This window comes from Entelurus aequoreus, linkage group LG04 (assembly GCF_033978785.1).
Source record: "Entelurus aequoreus isolate RoL-2023_Sb linkage group LG04, RoL_Eaeq_v1.1, whole genome shotgun sequence".
Lineage (NCBI taxonomy): Eukaryota > Metazoa > Chordata > Actinopteri > Syngnathiformes > Syngnathidae > Entelurus > Entelurus aequoreus.
Window position 1 is genome coordinate 23,383,577 of NC_084734.1, and position 27,857 is coordinate 23,411,433.

General features: G+C 38.9%; 1 long non-coding RNA gene across 1 annotated transcript in view; it reads left to right on the top strand.

Moving 5' to 3' along the window:
• The window catches only part of LOC133647766 (uncharacterized), a 126,084-nt gene that overhangs the window by 97,776 nt on the left and 451 nt on the right, over window positions 1-27,857 (top strand). The window contains exon 2 of the long non-coding RNA XR_009825767.1: window positions 27,168-27,276. This is a non-coding gene — a long non-coding RNA (uncharacterized LOC133647766). The remainder of the gene's footprint in view (window positions 1-27,167; window positions 27,277-27,857) is intronic.

Consider the following 27,857-nt stretch of genomic DNA (forward strand, 5'->3'; position numbering starts at 1 on the left):
GTTGATATCGGTATCGGTAATTAAAGAGTTGGACAATATCGGAATATCGGATATAGGCAAAAAGCCATTATCGGACATCCCTAATATATATATATATATATATATATATATATATATATATATATATATATATATATATATATATATATATATATATATATATATATATATATATATATATATATATATACCTGTGTGTATGTTTATATATATGTATATCTATCTATATATATATATATATATATATATATATATATATATATATATATATATATATATATATATATATATATATAGCAATTATTCCCTTGAATTGTTGGTTTGATATACAAACCCCAAAACCAGTGAAGTTGGCACATTGTATAAATCGTAAATAAAAACAGAATACAATGATTTGCAAATCCTTTTCAACCTATATATAATTGAATACACTGCAAAGACGAGATACTTAACGTTCGAACTGGAAAACGTTGTTATTGTTTGCAAATATTAGCTCATTTGGAATTTGATGCCTGCAACATGTTTCAAAAAAGCTGGCACAAGTGGCAAAAACGACTGAGAAAGTTGAGGAAAGCTCATCAAACACTTATTTGGAAAATCCTACAAGTGAACGGGCTATTTGGGAGTTGGGTGCCATGATTGGGTATAAAAGAAGCTTCCATGAAATGCTCAGTCATTCACAAACAAGGATGAGGCGAGGGTCACCACTTTGTGAACAAATGCCTGAGCAAATTGTCGAACAGTTTAAGAACAACATTTCTCAACAAGGACTTTAGGGATTTCACCACCTATGGTCCGTAATATCATCAAAAGGTTCAGAGAATCTGGAGAAATAACTGCACGTAAGCAGCAAGGCTAAAAACCAACATTGAATGGCCGTGACCTTCGATCGCTCGACATCAGTGTGTAAAGGATATCACCACATGGGCTCAGGAACACTTCAGAAAACCACTGTCAGTAACTACAGTGTGTCGCTACATCTGTAAGTGCAAGTTAAAACTCTACTATGCAAAGCCAAAGCCATGAGCTCATCTAAGATGGACTGATGCAGTGTGGAATAGTGTTCTGTTGTCTGATGAGTCCACATTTCAAATTGTTTTTGGAAACTGTGGGCGTTGTGTCCTCCGGAACAAAAAGGAAAAGAACCATCTGGATTGTTATTGGTGCAAAGTTCAAAAGCCAGCATCTGTAATGGTATGGGGGTGTATTAGTGCCCAAGGCATGGGTAACTTACACATCTGTGAAGGCACCATTAATGCTGAAAGGTAAATACAGGTTTTGGAGCAACATATGTTGCCATCCAAGCAACGTTATCGTGGACGCCCCTGCTTATTTCAGCAAGACAATGCCAAGCCACTTGTTACAACAGCATGGCTTCATAGTAAAAGAGTGTGGGTACTAGACTGGCCTGTCTGTAGTCCAGATCTGTCTCCCATTGAAAATTTGTGGCGCAATATGAAGCCTGAAATAGAACAACGGAGACCCCAGACTGTTGAACATCAAGCAAGAATGGGAAATAATTCCACCTGAGAGTTTCAAAAATTGGTCTCCTCAGTTCCCAAACATTTACTGAGTGTTGTTAAAAGGAAAGGCCATGTTACACAGTGTAAAACATGCCCTTGTGCCAACTTTTTTGCAATGTATTGCTGCCATTGAATTTTAAGGCAATGATTATTTGCAAAAAAATATATACATTTCTCAGTTCGAACATTTAATATCTTCTCTTTGCAGTCCATTCAATTGAATATAAGTTGAAAAGGATTTGTAAATCATTGTATTTTGTTTTTATTTACGAATTTTGTTTTTATTTACGAATTACACAACGTGCTAACTTCACTGGTTTTGGGTTTTGTACGTATTTATATAATATTGTCGTTAAGTACACATTGTATTGATCCAACAAGACTTTTTTGTGTTTGCGTGCGTGTTGACATTGAAGCTTGCTGTAAGTCATTGTGTTCTTTCAATAAAAACAAGATTGTTGAGCAATTATTCCCCTGTTATGTTGGTTTGATATAGATACACAGTATTTATATACATTATGTCTTTAAAGTGTGCACTTTTTCTACTAAAATAGCGACTTACGTATGTCGATGCTTGAGCCAATTATTCATGTTTACATTGATTCCTATGTGGAGCTCTGCTTCACTATACAAACTTATCGGTTCACGAACCATGTTCAAGAACCAATTAAGTTCGTAAATCGAAGTTCCACTGTAACTGTCAATGTTGTCAGCATTTGAGAGGCTCCGTAAGTGTTTGGATCGGAAAAATGGATTGTTTGTAAAACGACACAAAAACAAGCAGTCAGAAACCACTTTAGGACAAGTTTAATATAAAACAAATTTTTAATATAAGATATATAATGTAAGTCGAGTGTTCCTATTCCACCAGTTTGATGGTCCTAGGCCTCGGAAACGTTGAAGACTCCTGGTTTACAGGGCCAACATGAAGCAGTTATTTAAGCTGCTTTCATGGTCTTTTTTTCAAATATGTTAATGCTATTCTTGCCATGTATCATTTAAACACATTGTATTCTACCCTTTAGCAAATGATTATTACCAATAGATACCTTTTTGTCTTGAAATAGCTGACATTTGTAAAAGAAAGACGGCATGGAACAAACGTCACGGTGGGAAAAACCTTGGATGTCTGACGCGTGTGAGGTCCCACCAGTGCAGGAAACACAAAAGGAATGTGTGATAGCTTTCCTGCTGACACAAAGTGACTCCTTTGTGTTGTGGCGTTGTTTATAATGAGCAGAGATGGGTGTGTGTTGAGCTAATTCTGGAACAGCTAACCAACGCCCTTGCTCGTAAAATACTACCACCACGTTGTGTCTCCACAAAGAATAGATTTTTAAATTGTATTATTTGTACAAACCCCCAAAAAAACAGTGAAGTTGGCACGTTGTGTAATTCGGAAATAAAAACAGAATACAATGATTTGCAAATCCTTTTCAACTTATATTCAATAGAATAGACTACAGAGACAAGATATTTAATGTTCCGACTGTGAAACTCCTTCTTTTTTTTTTTTTCTTCAAATAATCATTAATTTAGTATTTAAAGGCAGCAACACATTGCAAAAAAATTGTCACAAGGGCATTTTTACCACTGTGTTACATGGCCTTTCCTTTTAACAACACTCAACAAACACTTGGGAGCAGGTGACGCAATTTTGGAAGCTTTCGTGGCTAAGTTGGTAGAGTGGCTGTGCCAGCAATCGGAGGGTTGCTGGTTACTGGGGTTCAATTCCCACCTTCTACCATCCTAGTCACGTCCGTTGTGTCCTTGGGCAAGACACTTCACCCTTGCCCCTGATGGCTGCTGGTTAGCGCCTTGCATGGCAGCTCCCGCCATCAGTGTGTGAATGTGTGTGTGAATGGGTGAATGTGGAAATACTGTCAAAGCGCTTTGAGTACCTTGAAGGTAGAAAAGCGCTATACAAGTATAACCCATTTATCATTTATTTATAACAGTCCGGGGTCTCCGTGGTCGTATTTTAGGCTTCATATTGCGCCACACATTTTCAATGGGAGACATGTCTGGACTACAGGCAGGCCAGTCTAGTACCCGCACTCTTTTACTATGAAGCCACACTGTTGTAACCCGTGGCTTGGCATTGTCTTGCTGAAATAAGCAGGGGTGTCCATGAAAACGTTGCTTGGATGGCAACATATGTCGCTCCAAAACCTGTATGTACCTTTCAGCATTAATGGTGCCTTCACAGATGTGTAAGTTACCCATGCCTTGGGCACTAATACACCCCCATACCATCACAGATGCTGGCTTTTGAACTTTGCGCCTATAACAATCCGGATGGTTCTTTTCCTCTTTGTGCCGGAGGACACGACGTCCACAGTTTCCAAAAACAATTTGAAATGTGGACTCGTCAGACCACAGAACACTTTTACACTTTGCATCAGTTGATCTTGGATGAGCTTGGGCCCAGCGAAGCCGTTGGCGTTTCTGGGTGTTGTTGATAAATGGCTTTCGCTTTGCATAGTAGAGTTTTAACTTGCCCTTACAGATGTAGCGACAAACTGTAGTTACTGACAGTGGTTTTCTGAAGTGTTCCTGAGCCCATGTGGTGATATCCTTTACATACAGATGTCGCTTTTTGATGCAGTACTGCCTGAGGGATCGAAGGTCCGTAATATCGCTTTTGTGCAGTGATTTCTCCAGATTTTCTGAACCCTTTGATGATATTGCGTAAGGCTGCAGCTAACGATTATTTTTCTATCGATTAATCTATAGATTATTTTTTCGATTAATCGGTTAATCTATAGATTATTTTTTCGATTCATCTATAGATTATTTTTCCTTTTACCGATTTTTTTTTTTTTTTATTATTTAAAATGAAGATGAAAAAATAAAAGTAGGCCAGTTTTTTCAAAAGGCATGGTTTTTATTTACAAAAAAAAAAGTATGGCCACTCAGTCAACATTGACAACAACATGACAAAATATTCTGTAACAATGTAAACATTTAAAACTTTTAACATTTAACAAAATTAAAAGTAGCTTATTTGCTTTTTAATGTGCAAATATAAAAGTAAACATCCAGTGCAAATCTTAATACTCTGCAATAGTATAAGCATTTCAAAAGTAAAAGTATTGCTTATTTTGCTTTAAAATGTGCAAAAATAAAGATAAACATCCAATACAAAAAAGTGCAAAACGAAATATTCTGTAACAACAGTGTAAACATTTCAACAAAAGTGAAAGTATTGCTTATTTGCTAAAATGTGCAAAAATAAAGATAAACATCCAATACAAAAAAGTGCCAATCTAAATATTCTGGAGCACTGTAAACATTAAGTATTGCTTTTAAAATGTGCAAAATAAACATCCAGTCCAACACAGTACACAATAACCAATTCTACTCATTCCAGTGAGTGACTAACAGTTGTAATGAAGAAAGGTTAGCATGTCTACTTGCTTTGCTTCTTTTCTTGTTTACAATATTCCCAGCAGCTGAAAATAGGCGCTCAGAAGGGGTCGATGTGGCTGGAACTGAGAGGTAATTAGCCTTCACCTCAAACCAGGACTGCGAGCGAGCTGAGCTGCAGTTTAAGTTTCTAGTAGGTCAACGGGCTCATAGTGATGTTACTAGTAGTTGACTGGGAGGTGTTTATTATCATTTGGGGAGAGTCCGCTGCCCGATGCTCACCTGCTAAACACCTATCTGCTCCACGCTGAAGCGCTGACTACATGCGCTATGAATACGCACTGCTGATTGGCTGATAATGCTTCGTGTGTACCAATCAGATGGTTGTGTGGGTGGGACAATGCTGCGTGTGTACCAATCAGATGGTTGTGTGGGTGGGACAATGCTTTGTGTGTACCAATCAGATGGTTGTATGGGTGGGACAATGCTGCGTGCTGAGACAGAGGCAGACAAGCAAAGCAACTTGTTAAGACTTTAGCAGATAAAGTTAGCTTTAGCTTAGAAACTCGTTCGGTACACCCCCGTACCGAACCGAAAGCCCCGTACCGAAACGGTTCAATACAAAACACATACCGTTACACCCCTAGCAGATACAAATGACACATTCATGTATTTGTGTAATGATGACAACGTATGCTAACGCGGACGATTTAGTTGATGGTTGATGGTTTTCTTTTCAAATGTTCGTTCATAGCCGTTGTGCTGCTATGATAGGCAATTTCCGCTCGACACAGTGTGCATACAACAACATTATTAGGCTGTGTATTGAAATACTCCCACACTTTTGACGACTTTTGGCGTGCGTTTTTCCCCTCGCTCGCACAGTCTGCTTTGCGCTCCGCCATGACGGTAGTGTGACGTAATTATGCGACGCGTCGACGCACAAAAACGGCGTCGACGTATTTACGTAACCGATGACGTCGACTACGTCGACGCGTCGTTTCAGCCTTAATATTGCGGACCGCAGATGGAGAAATCCCTAAATTCCTTGCAATAGTTCGTTGAGAAATGTTGTTCTTAAACTGTTCGACAATTTGCTCAGGCATTTGTTTGTACCATCCTTGCTTGTGAATGACTGCACATGTCATTGAAGCTGCTTTTATACCTAATCATGGCACCCACCTGTTCCCAATTAGCCTGTTCACCTGTGGGATGTTCCAAATAAGTGTTTGATGAGCATTCCTCAACTTTCTCAGTCTTTTTTGCCACTTTTGCCACAACCATTTTGCAATGTTGTTTTGAAGTCAGATTTAAAAGACATGATTGTATAATCAAGGTTCTATCAACGTCCTGTGCCTGCTTGGAGAATTGAAGCAGTTTTATTACAAACCCTGTTTCCATATGAGTTGGGAAATTGTGTTAGATGTAAATATAAACGGAATACAATGATTTGCAAATCATTTTCAACCCATATTCAATTGAATGTGCTACAAAGACAAGATATTTGATGTTCAAACTCAAACTTTATTTTTTTTGCAAATAATAATTAACTTGGAATTTCATGGCTGCAACACGTGGCAAAGTAGTTGGAAAAGGGTATGTAGATGGTGAAATCCCTAAATTCCTTGCAATAGCTGGTTGAGAAAGGTTTTTCTTAAATTGTTCAAAAATTTGCTCACGCATTTGACAAAATGGTGACCCTCGCCCCATCCTTGTTTGTGAATGACTGAGCATTTCATGGAATCTACTTTTATACCCAATCATGGCACCTACCTGTTCCCAATTTGCCTGTTCACCTGTGGGATGTTCCAAATAAGTGTTTGATGAGTATTCCTCAACTTTATCAGTATTTATTGCTACCTTTCCCAACTTCTTTGTCACATGTTGCTGGCATCAAATTCTAAAGTTAATGATTATTTGCAAAAAAAAAAAAAAAAGTTTATCAGTTTGAACATCAAATATGTTGTCTTTGTAGCATATTCAACTGAATATGGGTTGAAAATGATTTGCAAATCATTGTATTCCGTTTATATTTACATCTGACACAATTTCCCAACTCATGGAAACGGGGTTTGTAGTACAGCATAGCAATAATTCATTAAACAAGCCAAGAATGGCACCTGAAGGCTTAGATTTGCCTTCCAAACAGTTTTTTATTCCAGAAAATATATCCGTGATAAGTTTCTCGAAGCTAAGGTCATCTCAATGAAGCCTTAGCCCTGTCCGACCTCACTGCTTCTTGCAGTATAATTGAATATGTTTAACCTGTCTTCACTTGTGTCCTCTGTGCTCCGATCTCATTAGCTTGTGTACAGTGCGCCGTCCACATCGTCTCTTTTCACATCCTCGTCAGGGTTTGATAGTCGAGAAGAAGTCGTTTCCAGTTTCAATTTCAAGGTGGATGTGGTGTTGGCAGCAAACATGATTAGAGTCGTAAAGTATTAAATAGACCTTGTGCGCAGATGTGAATGATCTTCTCCTTGAGATGAGCTACTGTAGAAAAGACTGTGGTTGTTTAAGTGAGTGACTAATCCCATGGGGCAATTTGTGCTGTGGTTCGGTTCAGTGGACGAGTATAGACAGTGGTTGTACTGGGCGGGCCAGCAGGAAACAGTGGTTTGTTGTGCTGGAAAAAACAGCGGACAACAGATGTTTTGTCGAAACTCTCAATACCAGTAGCCTGGGCTGATAATATATTTTGCTCGACGATACATTGACCTACAAATTATTGCCATTATTTTTTTGAGACAAAATTAACCACTGATGTAACGATAATACATACAAAACCCAAAACCGGTGAAGTTGGCACGTTGTGTAAATCGTAAATAAAAACAGAATACAATTATTTGCAAATCCTTGTAAACCTGAAACTTGAATACACTACAAAGACAAGATACTTAACGTTCAAACTAGTAAACCTTCGATCCCTAAGGCGGTACTGTATCAAAGACCAACATCAGTGTGTAAAGAATATCACCACATGGGCTCAGGAACACTTCAGAAAACCACTGTCAGTAACTACAGTTTGTCGTTACATCTGTAAGTGCAAGTTAAAACTCGACTATGCAAAGCAAAAGCCATTTATCAACAACACCCAGAAACGCCGCCGGTTTCGCTGAGCCTAAGCTCATCTAAGATGGACCGATGCAAAGTGGAAAAGTGTTCTGTGGTCTGACGAGTCCACATTTCAAACTGTTTTTGGAAACTGTGGACGTTGTGTCCTCCGGACCAAAGAGGAAAAGAACCATCCGCAAAGTTCAAAAGCAAGCATCTGTGATGATATGGGGGTGTATTAGTGCCCAAGGCATGGGTAACTTACACATTTATCAAGGTACCATTAATGCTGAAAGGTATATACAGGTTTTGGAGCAACAAATGTTGCCATCCAAGTAACGTCTTTTTCATGGACGCCCCTGCTTATTTCAGCAAGACAATGCCAAGCCACATTCTTCACGTCTTACAACAGTGTGGCTTTGTCGTAAAAGTGTGCGGGTACTAGACTGGCCTGCCTGTAGTCCAGACGTGTCTACCATTAAAAATGCGTGGCACATTATGAAGCGTATAATACGAAAACAGAGACCGCGGACTGTTGAACAACTTAAGTTGTACATCAAGCAAGAATGGGAAATAATTCCACCTGAAAAGCTTCAAAAATCGGTCTCCTCAGTTCCCAAATGTTTACTGAGAGTTGTTTAAAGGAAAGGCCATGTAACACAGTGGTAAAAATGCCCCTGTGCCAACTTTTTTGCAATGTGTTGCTGCCAATAAATTCTAGGTTAATGGTTATTTGCAAAAAAATATATACATTTCTCAGTTTGAACATTAAATATCTTGTCTTTGCAGTCTATTCAAATGACTTTAAGTTGAAAAGGATTTAAAAATCATTATGTTCTGTTTTTATTTAGGATTTACACAACGTGCCAACTTTACTGGTTTTGGGTTTTGTAATAATAATGCATGTATATCCTTTCAAATACAATACATTTGTTTTTCTCGGATATTTCAACATTGTAATTGGAATGTAAACATTTAAGTCTCCAAGTCGAATAAAACAAACAATAACAATAAAATATATTTTGCACTTGAATAAAAATCACAACCAAAAGCAAACAACTTTTTTTTTTGGCAGATTCGGAGCAGGAAACACCAACATGACAACATGGCAAATGTCTTTTTTGCAGCGTTTTTCCAAATGCGAGCTTTTCTAAAGTATTAAATGTTCCAAAACCAGTGAAGTTGGCACATTGTGTAATTCGTAAATAAAAACAGAATACAATGATTTGCAAATCTTTTTAAACGTTATATTCAATTGAATAGACTGTAAAGACAAGATATTTAATGTTCAAACTGACAAAAGATAATTTCTTTTTGCAAATAATCATTAACTTAGAATTTAATGGAAGCAACACATTGCAAAAAAGTTGGCACAGGGGCATTTTTACCACTGTGTACATGGCCTTTCCTTTTAACAACAGTCAGTCAACGTTTGGGAACTGAAGAAACCAATTTTTGAAACTTTTCAGGTGGAATTTTTTCCCATTCTTGCTTGATGTACAGCTTAAGTCCGGCGTCTCCTTTGTGGTATTTTAGGTTTCATATTGTGCCACACATTTTCAATGGGAGACAGGTCTGGACTACAGGCAGGCCAGTCTAGTACCCGCACTCTTTTACTATGAAGCCACACTGTTGTAACACGTGGCTTGGCATTGTTTTGCTGAAATAAGCAGGGGCGTCCATGATAACGTTGCTTGGATGGCAACATATGTTGCTCCAAAACCTGTATGTACCTTTCAGCATTAATGGTGCCTTCACAGATTTGTAAGTTACCCATGCCTTGGGCACTCATACACCCCCATACCATCACAGATGCTGGCTTTTAAACTTTGCGCCTATAACAATCCGGATGGTTCTTTTTCTCTTTGTTCCGGAGGACACAACGTCCACAGTTTCCAAAAACAATTTGAAATGTGGACTCGTCAGACCACAGAACACTTTTACACTTGGCATCATTCCATCTTAGATGAGCTCGGGCCCGGCGAAGCCGGCGGCATTTCTGGGTGTTGTTGATAAATGGCTTTGGCTTTGCATAGTAGAGTTTTAACTTGCACTTACAGATGTAGCGACGAACTGTAGTTACTGACAGTGGTTTTCTGAAGTGTTCCTGAGCCCATGTGGTGATATCCTTTACACACTGATGTCACTTTTTATTGCAGTACCGCCGGAAGGATCAAAGATCAGGGGCAATGCCGCTTACGTGCAGTGATTTCTCCAGATTCTCTGAGCCTTTTGATGACATTATGGACCGTAGATAGTGAAATCCCTAAGTTCCTTGCAATAGCTTGTTGAGAAATGTTGTTCTTAAACTGTTCGACAATTTGTTTACGCATTTGTTGACAAAGTGGTAACTCTCGCCCCATCCTTGTTTGTGAATGACTGATCATTTCATGGAAGCTGGTTTTATACCTGATCATGGCACCCACCTGTTCTCAATTAGCCTTTTCACCTGTGGGATGTTCCAAATAAGTGTTTGATGAGCATTCCTCATCTTTCTCAGTCTTTTTTGCCACTTGTTAGCTTTTTTGTAACATGTTGCAGGCATCAAATTCCAAATGAGCTAACATTTGCAAAAAATACCTTTTCCAGTTCGAACGTTAAGTACCTTGTCTTTGCAGTCTATTCAATTAATTATAAGTTGAAAATTATTTACAAATCATTGTATTCTCTTTTTATTTATGATTTACACAAGGTGCCAACTTCACTGGTTTTAGGTTTTGTATTTCAACACTGGTGCAGTGGCCTTTGGTTTTGTGATCATTTTATCCAGGATCGCTACTATATGTGTTGGTCAAGGGCTAACTTGTTGTACTGTGTGTCTGAGATGCTCGTCGGCCAGCGGCACCGCCTCGCCGTACAAAGGTCCGATACACTTTATGTCGGACAAGAGCATTCACCCCCTTCTTTTTCTTTCGCTATGGCACACATTTCTGAAGCTGCTGAAACTGATAAAGAGCGTGAATGCTCTTGAAGTTTGTCATCGTGCATGCAAATAGCGGTTATTGACGCTGAAAAAATTACCAGCCTAATTTTCATTCATTGTTGGGTTAATTGACTTATCAAATTTCGATCCAGGCCTATATAACAGTAAATAATTGCAAATAGTCACCAGCCATGGAGCCTTGCTTTATACTCGATGATATTTCAGATTATTTATGTGCAGCTCCAAACACTGCTAGTCCCTTGAGGAATACATTATGATGAATAACAAATGTGGAAGTAAATGCCAAAATATTCCCAAACAACCTTCATCACAACGTGTCTGTCAAGCCACTTTGTGGTCATTAACCGCATGTACAGTATATTAGATGTGTTAGTAGTACACATGATTTGTACCTCCCAGTAATCATTAATACTGTCCTAAATGGACGTAGACTCAACACTTCTTTTGCTCTTTTTATGGTTTTAAAATGACACTTACTACAAATGCCAAAAATGTTTTGAAGCCATTATTTCAAAAACATTAACTTACTCCTACTTTAACTTCAATGCAATTAATTTCTGTATTTAATCAAATAAATCAATGTCTTCCTCTTTTATCTTCATGTACGTGGTATATAAATACCGTAATTTCTGGACTATAAGCCGCACCCACAAAATTTTAGAAGAAAAAAAATAGTGTTTCTATATATTAGCCGCAACGGACTATAAGCTGCAGATATAAACATTGCGAAGTGAGTTATTTACACAGTAAGATTCTGTAAATGTCATTTGTTTAATTGTTTACTTGCTTAATTATTTCCAAACGGTGTAACACTTGGCTGACCATATTCTGAAATCCCAAAAAGAGGACACATATATGTGTGCCATGGCGGGCAGCCTGCCAAGGCCGGGACTAGGTGAAAATTTGCCAATGATACTCGAAATTGCTTTATAAATAATATGTCAATGTCAATGTTTATTTATATAGCCCTAAATCACAAGTGTCTCAAAGGGCTGTACAAGCCACAACGACATCCTCGGTACAGAGCCCACATACGGGCAAGGAAAAACTCACCCCAGTGGGACGTCGGTGAATGACTATGAGAAACCTTGGAGAGGACCGCATATGTGGGTAACCCCCCCCCTCTAGGGGAGACCGAAAGCAACGGATGTCGAGTGGGTCTGACATAACATTGTGAAAGTCCAGTCCACAGTGGATCCAACACATCAGCGGGAGTCCAGTCCACAGCGGGGCCAACAGGAAACCATCCCGAGCGGAGACGGGTCAGCAGCGCAGAGATGTCCCCAACCGATGCACAGGCTAGTGGTCCACCCGGGGTCCCGGCTCTGGACAGCCAGCACTTCATCCATGGCCACCGGACCTATGCAACTCCCCCTCGCAAGGGACAGGGGAGAAGAGGAGAGAAGAAAAGAAACGGCAGATCAACTGGTCTAAAAAAGGGGGGGTCTATTTAAAGGCTAGATTATACAAATGAGTTTTAAGATGGGACTTAAATGCTTCTACTGAGGTAGCATCTCTAACTGTTACCGGGAGGGCATTCCAGAGTACTGGAGCCCGAATAGAAAACGCTCTATAGCCCGCAGACTTTTTTTTGGCTCTGGGAATCACTAATAAGCCGGAGTTCTTTGAACGCAGATTTCTTGTCGGGACATATGGTACAATACAATCGGCGAGATAGGCTGGAGCTAAACCGTGTAATATTTTATACGTAAGTAGTAAAACCTTAAAGTCGCATCTTAAGTGCACAGGAAGCCAGTGCAAGTGAGCCAGTATAGGCGTAATATGATCAAACTTTCTTGTTTTTGTCAAAAGCCTTGCAGCCGCATTTTGTACCAACTGTAATCTTTTAATGCTAGACATAGGGAGGCCCGAAAATAATACGTTACAGTAATCGAGACGAGACGTAACGAACGCATGAATAATGATCTCAGCGTCGCTAGTGGACAAGATGGAACGAATTTTAGCGATATTACGGAGATGAAAGAAGGCCGTTTTAGTAACACTCTTAATGTGTGACTCAAACGAGAGAGTTGGGTCGAAGATAATACCCAGATTCTTTACCGAGTCTCCTTGTTTAATTGTTTGGTTGTCAAATGTTAAGGTGGTATTATTAAATAGATGTTGGTGTCTAGCAGGACCGATAATCAGCATTTCCGTTTTCTTAGCGTTGAGTTGCAAAAAGTTAGCGGACATCCATTGTTTAATTTCATTAAGACACGCCTCCAGCTGACTACAGTCCGGCGTGTTGGTCAGCTTTAGGGGCATGTAGAGTTGAGTGTCATCAGCATAACAGTGAAAGCTAACACCGTACTTGCGTATGATGTCACCCAGCGGCAGCATGTAAATACTAAAGAGTGCAGGGCCAAGAACCGAACCCTGGGGAACTCCGCACGTTACCTTGACATAGTCCGAGGTCACATTGTTATGGGAGACGCACTGCATCCTGTCAGTAAGATAAGAGTTAAACCAAGACAAGGCTAAGTCTGACATACCAATACGTGTTTTGATACGCTCTAATAAAATATTATGATCGACGGTATCGAAAGCGGCGCTAAGATCAAGAAGCAGCAACATAGATGACGCATCAGAATCCATCGTTAGCAATAGATCATTAGTCATTTTTGCGAGGGCTGTCTCCGTAGAGTGATTTGCCCTGAAACCGGATTGAAAAGGTTCACAGAGATTGTTAGTCACTAAGTGTTCATTTAGCTGCTGTGCAACAGTTTTTTCGAGAATTTTGGAAATAAACGGAAGGTGGGAGACCGGTCGGTAGTTTACCATGAGGTCAGGATCGAGGTTAGGTCTTTTGAGCAGAGGATGAATAACCGCTTTTTTGAATGCTAGGGGAACAGTGCCGGAGGAAAGTGATAAGTTTATAATATTTAACACTGATGGACCTAATAATACAAACAGTTCCTTGATAAGTTTCCCAGGAAGTGGGTCAAGTAAACATATTGTTTGTTTTATCCCACTTACACGCTGTAATAATTCCTCTAATGTTATTTCATCAAAAATAGAGAGCCTATTTTGGAGGGCAGTGTCCGTCGTATATACAGTCGTATTTGTGTTAATAGAGCCCAGTTGTAGCTGGGATGCGTTGTCTTTAATCTCCTTTCTAATGAGTTCAATTTTCTTATTAAAGAAATTCATAAAATCATCTGCCGAGTGGGTGGAGCTACTGGGAGGAGTCCCTTGTTGGGTTAGCGATGCTACTGTACTAAACAGAAATTTAGGATCGTTTTTGTTGAGGCGGATGAGATTTGAGTAGTATTTAGCTTTAGCTAAGGTAAGCATGCGTTTATAAGTTATTAAACTATCACTCCATGCTTGATGGAAAACCTCAAGTTTAGTCGCGCGCCATTTGCGTTCCAGTTTTCTACATGATAATTTATGAGCTCTAATTTCTTCTGTAAACCATGGGGTGCGCCTTTTAGGGGCCCTTTTTTGCTTTAGCGGTGCTATACTATCAATAATTTCGCGCAAGGCATCGTCAAAGTTGTTAGTGAGTTTATCAATAGAGCCGACATAATTTGGGAATGGTGCTATTACCGAAGGCAGTAGGTCAGCAAGAGTCATCGTTGTGGCAGCATTAATGTTGCGGCCGCTATAGCAGTTATTATTATTATTAGCTTGTTGACAAAGAGTCAAAACTTCAAATTTTATAAGGTAATGATCGGACATTACTTTAGTATATGGAAGTATCATAACTTTGGAGGTGGTGACACCCCTGACAAGCACTAGATCTATTGTATTACCGTTGCGATGCGTGGGTTCATGTATTATTTGTGTAAGACCACAGCTATCAATTATGGTTTGGAGCGCCACGCACTGAGGGTCCGATGGGGTATTCATATGGATATTAAAGTCCCCCATTATGATTATATTGTCGGCGTGCGTCACTAGATCAGCAACGAACTCTGAGAATTCACTGATAAAGTCCGAATAGGGCCCAGGGGGGCGGTAGATAACAGCCAGGTCGAGAGGTAGCGGTGTGACAGACCTCATAGTAAGCACCTCAAACGATTTATATTTATTATTTAGGTTAGGGGTAAGGTTGAAATTTTCATTGTATATTAGTGCGACACCCCCTCCCCTTTTAAGAGGGCGGGCAACATGCGCATTCGTATAGTTAGGAGGAGATGCCTCATTGAGCGCAAAAAATTCGTCCGGTTTGAGCCAGGTTTCGCTAAGACCAATGACGTTAAGATTGTTGTCTCTAATGACCTCATTAACCAATAACGCCTTGGGAGACAATGATCTTATGTTTAAAAAGCCCATATTATAGGTATTGGGCGGTTTTGACGAGTTTTTGTTAAGATTATCCGTAGTGGCAATATTAACAATGTTGCGTTTATTATGCGTAGTGCACTTTAAATAGTTTCGACCATATCTAGGAATTGATATGACGGGAATTTTCCGATTGTTTGCTTGGTGCTGCAATAGACTGGACATATCATAATTTGCCCCCTCAGTAGAATGCATGTCCACCTCTGACACAGACACAACAGAAAAAACATTATGTGAATTGTGTATTATTCTAAGAGAATTGCTATGCGTACATGGATTATCCAGCCTGGCGCTGGCTAGTTCTAGCTTAACTGACTCCTCACCCGGACTAACAGACATTGTAATTGCCTGTGACCGGGCTTGCTCTAGTGTAGTCAGTCAAGTGAGACTTAAATAGTAATCTATGTTTCTAGACAGGATGATGGCGCCTTCCTGGTTAGGGTGAAGGCCGTCTCTCATCAGCAAGCCTGGTTTGCCCCAGAAAGAGGGCCAGTTATCAATAAACGTTAGTCCCTGCGTCCTACAGTAGCTAGCCAACCACTTGTTAAGCGAGACTAATCTGCTATATCTCTCATCATTGCCTCTCGCAGGCAGGGGGCCAGAGACAATTACTCGATGCCTGGACATCTTTCTGGCGAGATCACAAGTCCTGGCTATGTTTCTCTTTGTAATCTCTGACTGTCTCATTCTAGTGTCATTGGAGCCAACGTGTACAACTATATTCGCATAATTAGTGGTGCGATTAGCCTGTCGTACGTGTTTACTAGGCCTGTTGCGAGTTAGCTCCCTAAGATTAGCTTCAATGTCAGGTGCTCTGGCCCCGGGGATACACTTTATTGTGGCTGGTTTGCTAAGCTTTATGTTTCGGGTGATGGAGTCCCCTATAACTAAGGTGTGGTGCCCGGTAGACTGGGGTGTAGGACTAGCTAAAGAGCTAAATCTATTATGCGTCTCAACCGGTACACCGTAGCTTGTAGGCCGCTTAGGACTGCTACAAGCTGGGCTAGTTAGCTCGCTACAGCTAACGCTAGCAGATGTGTCCGCAACATCTAAAGTTACGACATTACTCTGCTCTAACTGGCGGACACGGCCCTCTAGCAGAGCCAACCTCTCCGTGAGTATGGTGCAAGACGCGCAGGAAGCCATTACTCACAGTGTTTTCTGTCACCGAGTGAAGTTCCTGCTGTCCTCAGGGAAGTGGTCGCGGTCTGTAGGAGTAGCTTCTTACTGACCGGCGCTGCCTTTCTCCGCGCTAGCTTAGCAGCTAGCTAGCTGAGGAAAGGGTGGTGGGACAGAGATCGGGTGATTTGCAAGTTAAATAGTACCACTAAAAATGTTTGAGAAGTGATAAAGAAAGCTGTAGAACAATTAAAAGCACACAGATAGAGCGCTACTTAGCTTTTTCGCAACAGCGAACAGACGGCGAGCAGTCACGCACGGTGAACCGGAATATATTTATTTAAATAAAGCATTTTTTCTCCTCTGTTGACAGCAGTGTTGGCGCTAAGAATTTTCAAAATGGGGTCCCAGGGACCCCATCAAGTCATAAAAATGGGGTCCCACAGTAAATTTTTGGGGTCCCACCTTTTGTAAGAGTTTTGAAATTTTTTTATAAACGTATGCATTATTCTGTTACATCTCACATTCTATATCAGGGGTCCCCAAACTACGGCCGGATACGGCCCCCCAGCGTCCAAAATCCAGCCCGCGGGAAGTCCCAAGTTAAAAAAAAAATATATATATATATATTTTTTGTAATATTATTATTTTTTTAATTTGTCCTTACTAGTCCATTTTCTACTGTCTCCTAGCCACTCAGGCAAATCATATTGTCTAAAAATGCATTTTACCATTCATAACGTGACATGCAGCAAGTGCGCTCTTTAAGTCAATTATTGCGCGAGGAATATATATATATATATATATATATATATATATATATATATATATATATATATATATATATATATATATATATATATATATATATATATATATATATATATATGTGTATATATATATATATATGTATATATATATGTATATATATGTATATATATATATATATATATGTATATATATATATATATATATATATATATATATATATATATATACATATATATATACATATATATATATATATATATATATATACATATATATATATATATATATATATATATACACATATAGACATATATATACACATATATACATATATATATATATATACATATACATATATATATACATATACATATGTACACACATATATACACATTCACATATACATATACATATACATATATACCAGTGGCGTGCGGTGAGGTTCATGTCTGGTGAGGCACAGACTTCATCACAGTCAGATTTACAAAACATATGAACCCTAAAGAGTATCTTATTCACCATGTGATTGGCAGCAGTTAACGGGTTGTGTTTAAAAGGTCATACCAGCATTCTTCCCTGCTTGGCACTCAGCATCAAGGGTTGGAATTGGGGGTTAAATCACCAAAAATTATTCCCAGGCACGGCGCCGCTGCTGCCCACTGCTCCCCTCACCTCCCAGGGGGTGAACAAGGGGATGGGTCAAATGCAGAGGACACATTTCACCACACCGTGTGTGTGACAATCATTGGTACTTTACTTTAACTTTACACTTACAAACTGTAGCATGCACACAAAAAAGCACATTTAATTAAAAAAAACGTTATTATGGTCTTACCTTTACTTATAAGTGCGGGAGCAGTGGTGTTCATGTTGGAAGAGTTGTGAATGAATGAAATATGAAATCCGCGCTGCCATCTGCAGGTGTACCTAATGTTGTGTCCCTGTTCACGGCTCCTCCGGCGCGCCGCGCGAGCATTGTTGTTTTTGCACTTTTTGGCTTCTTGTTAAGTGACTTTTTTTGGGTGGATTCGGTCTTGCACGTGGAGGGTTTGGGTGTGGGCTTTGGTTGGTGTGGCCGCGGCGCTCCCGTCGGGGGTGTATTCTGCGGCGGAGGTGCTTGGCACCAGGAGGCGGGGTTATGAGACGAGCCTCCAGTTTTATGATCGCTCAGCACAAGAAATACGTTACACACATACAGATGTTGACAAAATACACTGTACATTATATACCTCAGCTAACTAAACTATGGAAATGTATAATATAATTCATATAGCAATACAGTCTCACTGCACAGCAGCTCAGCAGTTAGCCGAGTCATTGTGCACAATCCATGTTGAGGCACAAATCAGTGACGTGCCTCAACTGGCTGCTGATCACCGCACCGTCTCTTCTCAGTATTTGAACGGCAAATGTGAAAATAAAAATAAAAATAATCTAAAACTGGTGAAGTTAAATGGAAAATAACTTTAGTATAATCACTGGATACATATACCGTATTTCCTTGAATAGCCGCAGGGGCGCTAATTAATTTAAAACCTCTTCTCACTCCTGCGGTTACCAAAACCATGCGGAATGAGCAAGCATGCTCTAATTATTTTAAAACCTCTTCTCACTCCGGCGCATACCTTATCATTAAAAACACATTTAATAAAAAAAACGTTATTATGATCTTACCTTTACTTGTAGATGGGTCCATGTGCAGCTGCTTCTGATCAAAGGCAGTCTTTCTCATCTTTCTTCAATTTTAAAAGTCTCTGGAGATATTCCTTTAATTATTACCTCCTGCTTCGATTGAAAGTCCAGTTTAGAAAACGGTTTTATTTTAGATATGTAATCCTCCATGTTAAAAGTGCAAGCAAACAATTGCTGCATGCTTGCTGCTTGTTGTCTTCTTCTGCAGTACCTGTCTCCTGCAGTACTGGTAGTCGCAAGAAGGATCACTAGCGCCCTCTACCACCTGGAGGCGGGAGTCATTTAATGACTCATATTTGACCCGGCGGAAGTGCCAAGCATGCGCTAATTATTTTGCGAAACGAGTTTGACCCGGCTGTAATTCTAGGCAGGCGAATACTATATTCCCGGCGCCAATTCAAGGAAATACGGTAACAATTTAATAAATTTTTTTTCTTTTTACTTTTTTTTTCTTTCCATGATGGCAGGTGAGGCCGTGCCTCCCCTGCCTCTAGTGACAGCACGCCACTGATATATATACACACACGTTTACATATAATATATATATATATATATATATATATATATATATATATATATATATATATATATATATATATATATATATATATATATGTATATATATATATATATATATATATATATATATATATATATATATATATATATATATATATATATATATATATATATATATATATATATATATATATATATATATATATATATATTTAGTGCGGCCCCCAGCCAAATTGTTTTACCACAATGCGGCCCCGGAGTCAAAAAGTTTGGGGACCCCTGTTCTATATTGTGTTTTGGAAAAAGGTTGTCATAAACGTTACTTAATTCATTAAAAAATAAAAAAATAAAATAAAACAAATGTGTATACATATGTAAATGTATTCAGTTATAAACATTTATTCACTTTCTTCTTTCCTTCATGGATCTAAACTTTACCGCTGCTGGTAGTTTTTTCTATGTTTTTATTTAATAAGTTGTAGGTGTATTTATTTCAGTATAAAAGTGTAAAAAGTGTTTTGCTTCGGTCATGAAATTATGATAATGGTGTGCCAGGGCATACATACATTTGATATTTAACGCTTAAATCTCTGGAGTCTACATCAACTTCAGATCTATCCCTCATGTTTTAGGTTTTTTTATGTTGTTTTTTTGTTTGTTTGTTTTCCGCCCTTTTTTGTCAAACAAAACTGTGTTTCTAATGGCAAACACACAAAATATGCAAAATCTTCCACCAAAAATATTTTTCAAAGTGGAATATTTGATGTGAAGTAATCGGAACCTTGGATAGGTCAATAATTCATAATAACATTGATTTTGATTCAATATTATGTTTTGAGCAATGACAGTTTGAAAGAAAAAACAACAACTTTGTTTTATTAGTCAACATTGCAACTTTTCCTAAATTACATTACACCTTTAAGCTTTTTTATTTCACTTTTGTTATGTTTTTAGTTATTTTAATAGTATTTTTAGAATGTGCCGTGGGCCTTTAAAACATTAGCTGTGGGCCGCAAATGGCCTCCGGGGCACACTTTTGACACCCCTGCTATAGATGATAAAAAATTAAATCTGATAAATCTATCGATAAAAAGCAGAGCCTGACGACGCATGCGCGTTTATCATAACGCACAGTCACCATCTCTGCTTCAGTGAACAATGACGGTGATGACGTCACTGTGAGCAATGCTATCTTGTCAGCCACATCTTCAAGACACTCCTTTTGAACACTCTTTGCACATTAACACTTCAAAAGGCAAACAATTGCCCCGTTTTTTGACGTGCAAAGTATGTTTTTGGGGTGGAAGAGTCTGCTCGGGTGCTGGTTAGCTTGAAGCTAACAGCTAACCTGTCTCCATCCTCGAACGATGTGGATCCAGCGGAAAATCAAAGTGAAGTTTCCATGGACTCACAAAGACTAAAATAACTAATTTACTGGAGTTAAAAATGTTGAGTCTACACTCACCTTAGTGTTTACCATGAAGTCTTTATTTTGACAGCCCCTCGCGGTAAACTTGTCCGAGTGCAAACTGAGGCAGTAGTTGTAATTGATAAAACTTTTGGCGAATCAAAATAAAAACGCAATAAACGGGGACGGAAATTTGACCCGGCAAATATTAACAAAACAAAACAAAACACTGGCGGAAAGCGATAATCGATACAATAAAAAAAAAAAAAAAGCAAACCGGGTGTCTTGTCTGTCTTTCCACTCCCTTTACCATGAATTGATTAACGTGGACCCCGACTTAAACAATTTGAAAAACGTATTCGGGTGTTACCATTTAGTGGTCAATTGTACGGAATATGTACTGTACTGTGCAATCTACTAATAAAAGTTTCAATCAATCCCTTGCTCTCTCGCGCTATCTGTCTCTGCCCCCTCCCCTCACGAATGCTGCTGTGTGCGCACACATTCACAATTTGTTTTGTTTTTAACCCCTTCTTAACCCTGAACGTACATTGAAAATACACGCAACCCTAACTCAAAATACCGGACATTTGAGGCTCCGCCCGGACAGCCCCGCAAAAGAGTATGGTCAGTCTATGTAACACGGCACTAAAACGGCTGATCAAACAAAACAGAAGTCATTTTCATGAACCCACTAGCTCCGGAAGCTAGCTCTCCAATCAACTAAACAGACTCAATAACTCCACGTTGATGTTTCGGTAAATTTACTGAGGAATTTGTGAAACTGAAACAATACAATAAAAATGCCGTTGTAAGTTATTAATACTAACACAGACACTTGTAATCGTGTTAGCATGTAGCTAATGTGAATTACAATAGCATGTCCAATAATGCATGAAAACACTCCTAGAGACATCACACATGTGACAGTTTAGTAAGTAAAAACCCTTTTAGTTATACTGTAAAATTTAGTGATGTATGGAAAATCCATATGAGTAGCAACGCTATGGACGGCTAGAAGACTGAACGCCACTTCTACTTCCAGTTGTTGAAAGCACTAAGTGGAAGGACACTGCAGCAGCTGAAGTGAGGAAATGTGTCCAAAAGATGGCACCATAGTACAAACAATAACTCTGTGTTTTTGCTAGTTTTTTTTAATGAAATGATTTCTATTATAGCCGTCAGCGAAGAAAAACATCCATAAATTAGCCTCTGTGTCTTATAAGCCGCAGGGTTCAAAGTGTAGGAAAAAATGTACGGTATGTTATTTCATCATATTTTCTTTACTATATTGACTTACACTTGCAAAATGTAGGCCCGTCAAAAGTTCGACTTACTTGAAAACAAGTCAACTTATTGAACTTGCTCACCATCGGCATGGAATTTGTTTTTTATGACTGGACATTATAGTGTGCACAGTTCGATTCCTCTAGATGAAGCTGTAAAAAACAGTGCATTGGGAAGATAATGGCCACTGCAGTCAATTTTTAATAATAACTTTAATGATCCTCTTGAAAGTTGGTTTTGTTTATTAGCTTTTTATAGTAGTGCTAAACCTGTGTGGCTGATACGTGTATAGTGTAGATAATAAAGTATGTGGATATGTTGTTTTGGAAATACGCATATTTATAACGTATGTTTATCATAGCTCACTTGTTTGCTGCTCTGTTGATGGTCAGCTAAGACAAAAGCAACTTGGTTAACCACTTTGTAGTCTGTCCCTTTCCCATCACACTGTTCCCAATGAGGTAGCCATTAGGGTGACTCATGGCCCAGTGTGCACAGCGATAGAGGACCCCGGGGAAGCGATTAAGAGTGTGCAGTCACTTAGTTCATCGTTATGATTTTTTTTGTCAGAATGCCTAATTACTTGAATGTGTTTTACTATAAATGATGAGCTGCAATGGAGATTAATGGCAGTGTGCCTCTGTTAACTTAATCGTTCGCCTTATTTCCCATCAGGGGTCGTCACAGCAGGTCAGGTGCATGATTTATTTGGTTTTTATGGCTAGATTTAGTGAAAGGTCCCATGTTAAACTATTTTCCAACAATTTCAAATGAGGCTTAGTGTAAGGGAAAAATATCGATATGGAAATGAATTGCAATACTTTTTCTAACAATACACAGTAGAACCTTGATTTACAAACTTGATCAGTTCTTCAACTGGGTTTGTAAATACAAAACACAAAACCAGTGAAGTTGGCACGTTGTGTAATTTGTAAATAAAAACCGAATACAATGATTTACAAATCCTTTTCAACTTATATTCAATTGAATAGACTGCAAAGACAAGATATTTAATGTTCGTACTGAAAAACGTGTTTATTTTTTTGCAAATATAGTCATTAACTGCAGGCAGGCCAGTCACACTGTGACTTGGCATTGTCTTGCTGAAATAAGGAGGGGCGTCCATGTTAACGTTGCGCCTATAACAGTCCAGATTATTGTTTCCTCTTTGTTCACAACGTCCACGGTTTCCAAAAAAAATGTCAAATGTGGACTCGTCAGACAACAGAACACTTTTACACTTTTCATCAGTCCATCTTAGATGAGCTCGGGCCAGCGAAGCCGGCAGTATTTCTGGGTGTTGTTGATAAATGGCTTTGGCTTTGCATAGTAGAGTTTTATCTTGCACTTACATATGTAGCGAAGAACTGTAGTTACTGACAGTGGTTTTCTGAAGTGTTCTGATGTGGTGATATCCTTTACACACTGATGTCGGTTTTTGATACAGTACCGCCTGAGAGTTTGAATGTCACGGGCATTCAATGTTGGTTTTCAGCCTTGCCTCTTACGTGCAGTGATTTCTCCAGATTCTCTGAACCTTTTAATGATATTACGGACCGTAGATGGTGAAATCCCTAAATTCCTTACATTAGCTGGTGGAGAAATGTTGTTCTTAAACAATTTGCTCACACATTTTTTCACAAAGTGGTGACCCTCACCTTTTTTGAAACATCTTGCAGGCATCAAATTCCAAATTAGCTAATATTTGCAAGAAATAACATTTTCCAGTTCGAACATTAAGTATCTTGTCTTCGCAGTCTATTCAATTGGATATAGTTTGAAAAGGATTTACGAATCATTGTATTCTGTTTTTATTTACGATTTACACAACGTGCCAACTTCACTGGTTTTGGGTTTTGTACATTGAAGGGAATTTTGCCATAAGAAACAATGTAAGCATGAATAATTGGATCCAGCCCCAAAGAAAGTCCGTATTTTCATAAAAGTTTGTACACTTTGAACACAAAGTATACAGTACTGTATACCAAACAATCATAACAAGGGGTGATGGATCAACTTACTATTTAATAACAACAATAAGCTGAACTGTCGTCCTTATGTCCAGCCTCCCCGCTGACACACACACACACACACACACACACACACACACACACACACACACACACACACACACACACACACACACACACACACACACACTGTGTCTTTAGCCCATTCACAATTTGAAATGACAAAACTTAAACAGCCAGGTTGATTAAGAATAAAAATATGAAATCCACTTTCCCTTGTTAGTTGCATGTTTTTGGTTTGCAGCATAAGGGAGAGGAAGAAGGTTTTGTTGACAACGCTGTAGATACTTTCAGAATGACCTACACGTCACTTGTCTATTGCTTTCTTGGTACTCATATTGAGCTAGCAAAACTGGTAAAATCCTGTGAAAAATTATTAACAAAACACTTAAAAACCACACAATGTAGCACTGAGCACAGAGCTCGATCAGCCCCCTCCACAATGACTGTGCTGCCGGGCACAAAAATGGCTGCGCTGCAAGGCACACAATGGAGGAAACGTTCATACACAGAGACAAGGTTCGTACAACATAGCCTATTCTTATTCGGTTTGTGGTTTGTAAATGAAAAAGTTTGTACAAAGAGGGGTTCATAATTCAAGATTCCATTGTAATGATGATTTCTCATGCCTTGATTGCGATATTTTTCGGTCGATCTATTTATTTTTTCCCAAATCATATTTTGGACCAATTGTAAGTCAAGGAGGTCTTCAGCACCTCTGCTCCGCAAAGTGTCGCGTTACTGCTACCTCGTCTGTGCAGTAGGGAGTAAGACAGTACAAGGAGTTGACAAAGTGAAGGATATTCTTCACGTCTAAGTGGCAAGAAACTTGATCCACTTCCTGTTCGATTGTATCAATAGAAATCGATCATTTGAATTACATTGTATTTTTACTTTATTGAATTATTACTGTCATCTTGTGTACAAGTGTACATATAAAGAACTTGTGTTTTAGCTGCATTTTAAAGGTATCAGTGAACTATGTTTGATTGATTGATTGATTGATTTAAACTTTTATTAGTAGATTGCACAGTGAAGTACATATTCCGTACAATTGACCACTAAATGGTAACACCCGAATACGTTTTTCAACTTGTTTAAGTTGGGGTCCACTTAAATTGATTCATGGTACAGATATATACTATCAAATATATACTAACATCATAATACAGTCATCACAGAAGATAATCATCAGAGTATATACATTGAATTATTTACAATATTTACATTATTTACAATCCGGGGTGTGGGATATGGAGGGGAGGTGAAGGGGGTTAGGTATGGTTGGTATCAACACTTCTGTCATCAACAATCAGCATCAACAATTTTATCATCAGAGAAATGGACATTGAAACAGTGTACCGTATTTTCCGCACTATAAGGTGCACCGCATTATAAGGCGCACCTTCAATGAATGGCATATTTAAAAAAAATATGTAGAATATCACAATGTATTGCATCGTTTTATTTTATCATGACTCAAAGATCGTGATACGTATTGTATCATGAAGCCCTATCGTACTTAGCGATACAGAAACACAACATAAAATTGTAGGCGAGGACACAAGCGTTTGCAACTCTAGCATAGCTTTGTGAAATGGTAAATAGTAAATGGGTTGTACTTGTAAAGTGCTTTTCTACCTTTTTAAGGAACTCAAAGCGCTTTGATACTATTTCCACATTCACCCATTCACACACTGATGGCGGGAGCTGCCATGCAAGGCGCTAACCAAGACCCATCAGGAACAAGGGTGAAGTGTCTTGCTCAAGGACTCAACAGACGTGACTAGGATGGTAGAAGGTGGGGATTGAACCAGGAACCCTCAGGTTTCTGGCAGAGGCATTCTCCCAACTGCGCCACGCCGTCCCCTAAAGTGCTCACATTACACATTTCACATTTTATCATCAACATCACGCTATTTGCTGAAGAGAAATATAATTGCAGCTGCCACTTCTATCGCTGACGGACAGATACCGTATTTTTCGGACTATAGAGCGCACCAGTACATAAGCCACACACATAAAATTTTAAGGAAAAAATATGTTTCCACATATTAGCCGCGGACTATAAGCCGCAGATATATATGTCACAAAAATGTGTTATTTACCCAGATAGACACCTTGCTAATTAATTGTTACCAAACAGTGTCTGTAACACGGCAGTGAAACGGCTGATCAAACAAAACAGAAGGCATCGTCATGGACCCACCAGCTGCGGAAGCTAGCCTTACAATCAGCTAAACCGACTCAATAACTCCACGGTGATGTTTTTGGTGAATTTACTGAGGAATTTGTGAAACTGAAACAATACAAAAATAATGCAGTTGTAAATGGGTTATACTTGTATGGCGCTTTTCTACCTACAAGGCACTCAAAGCTCTATGACACTATTTCCACATTCACCCATTCACACACTGATGGCGGGAGTTGCCATGCAAGGCGCTAACCATGACCCATCAGGAGCAAGGGTGAAGTGTCTTGCTCAAGGACACAACGGACGTGACTAGGGTGGTAGAAGCCGGGGATCGAACCAGGAACCCCAGGTTGCTGGCACGGCCACTCTCCCAACCTCGCTACGTTGTAAGTTAATAATACTAACACAGACACTCGTAAGTGTGTTAGTATATTAGTTAAAGATAACGACGCAAGCTTCATTACAATACGAAAAGATAGTATGTACAAATATTCATGAAAACACTCCTACATACATCCACATGGGACGGTTTAGTAAGTTTAAACAGTTTTAGTCATATTGTAAAACTTACAAACTTTGCCTAGAGTGAAAAATAAAGAATGCATACGAGTAGAAACGCTATGGATGACTAGAAAACTGAACAGCACTTATACTTCTTGTTGAAGCACTGAATGGAAGGACACTGCAGCACCTGCAGTCAGCCAACTCGTCCTAAAGATGGTGCCATAGTACATATAATAATACAACTTTCTAGTGCATTTTTTATATTTTTTAAATAGTTTTTTCTTATTTGCGTTATTGCTGTCAGCGAAGAAAAATACATAAATTACTCGTACAATTTTATAGGCCGCAAGGGACAAAGTGTAGGAAAAAAAGTAGCGGCTGATAGTCCAAAATTTACAGTAGTTGTCAGAACTTTTTTTCCGATGTTTAGCAAATCCTGCTTTTTTTTTTTTTTTTTTTTTTACAGAACTCTCTTGTGAAGTGGTGAATGGCGGGCTCATTCAGGTTTTTCCCTTCATGACTTCGTGAAAACCTGCTACTTCAAGACCCTCTACCTAACGTGGAGCCAGCAGAAGGTGAATAGAGATTTTTGTCACGTTTTGTGCTCATTAAGGGATACATTTTACTGTCAACATCAAACAGATAATGTTACACTTATAATTGTGGTGCAAAAGAGACTTTCACAAAGTCATAAAACGATGACGTATAAAAAAAATACGGCGAGAATTTCCAATAGAGTTCATCACAGTCATATTTTCCAGAGTTTCCGCCCACACTCGAAACAGACCATGCGGCTAATAAAAGTGCAAGTGGACTCGTTTTTGATGTTCAAGATGCCGCCTTGCAGCTGAAACGTATAAATCTGAGGGCGTCGCTTTATGAGGAAAAAGCAGATTTAAGGACTTTTCCATCGTTTGTTTGTCCGTCATTGTTGGCCAAGTGAAGACAGCTGTTTTTAACACATTCTTTAGCTTGACCAATAGTACATATTTGATATATTTCTTTTAGACTGGATATGGTGCTCATGTTCGGTATCACTCAGCATAATTCTCACTCCTTTCATCTTGAGTCTGTGTATTCATGCGTCTCTCTCATCCCTCCATCTTTGTGTCTCTCTCTCCCTCCTCGCCCCGTCTGTGTCTACATTGCTCACCGC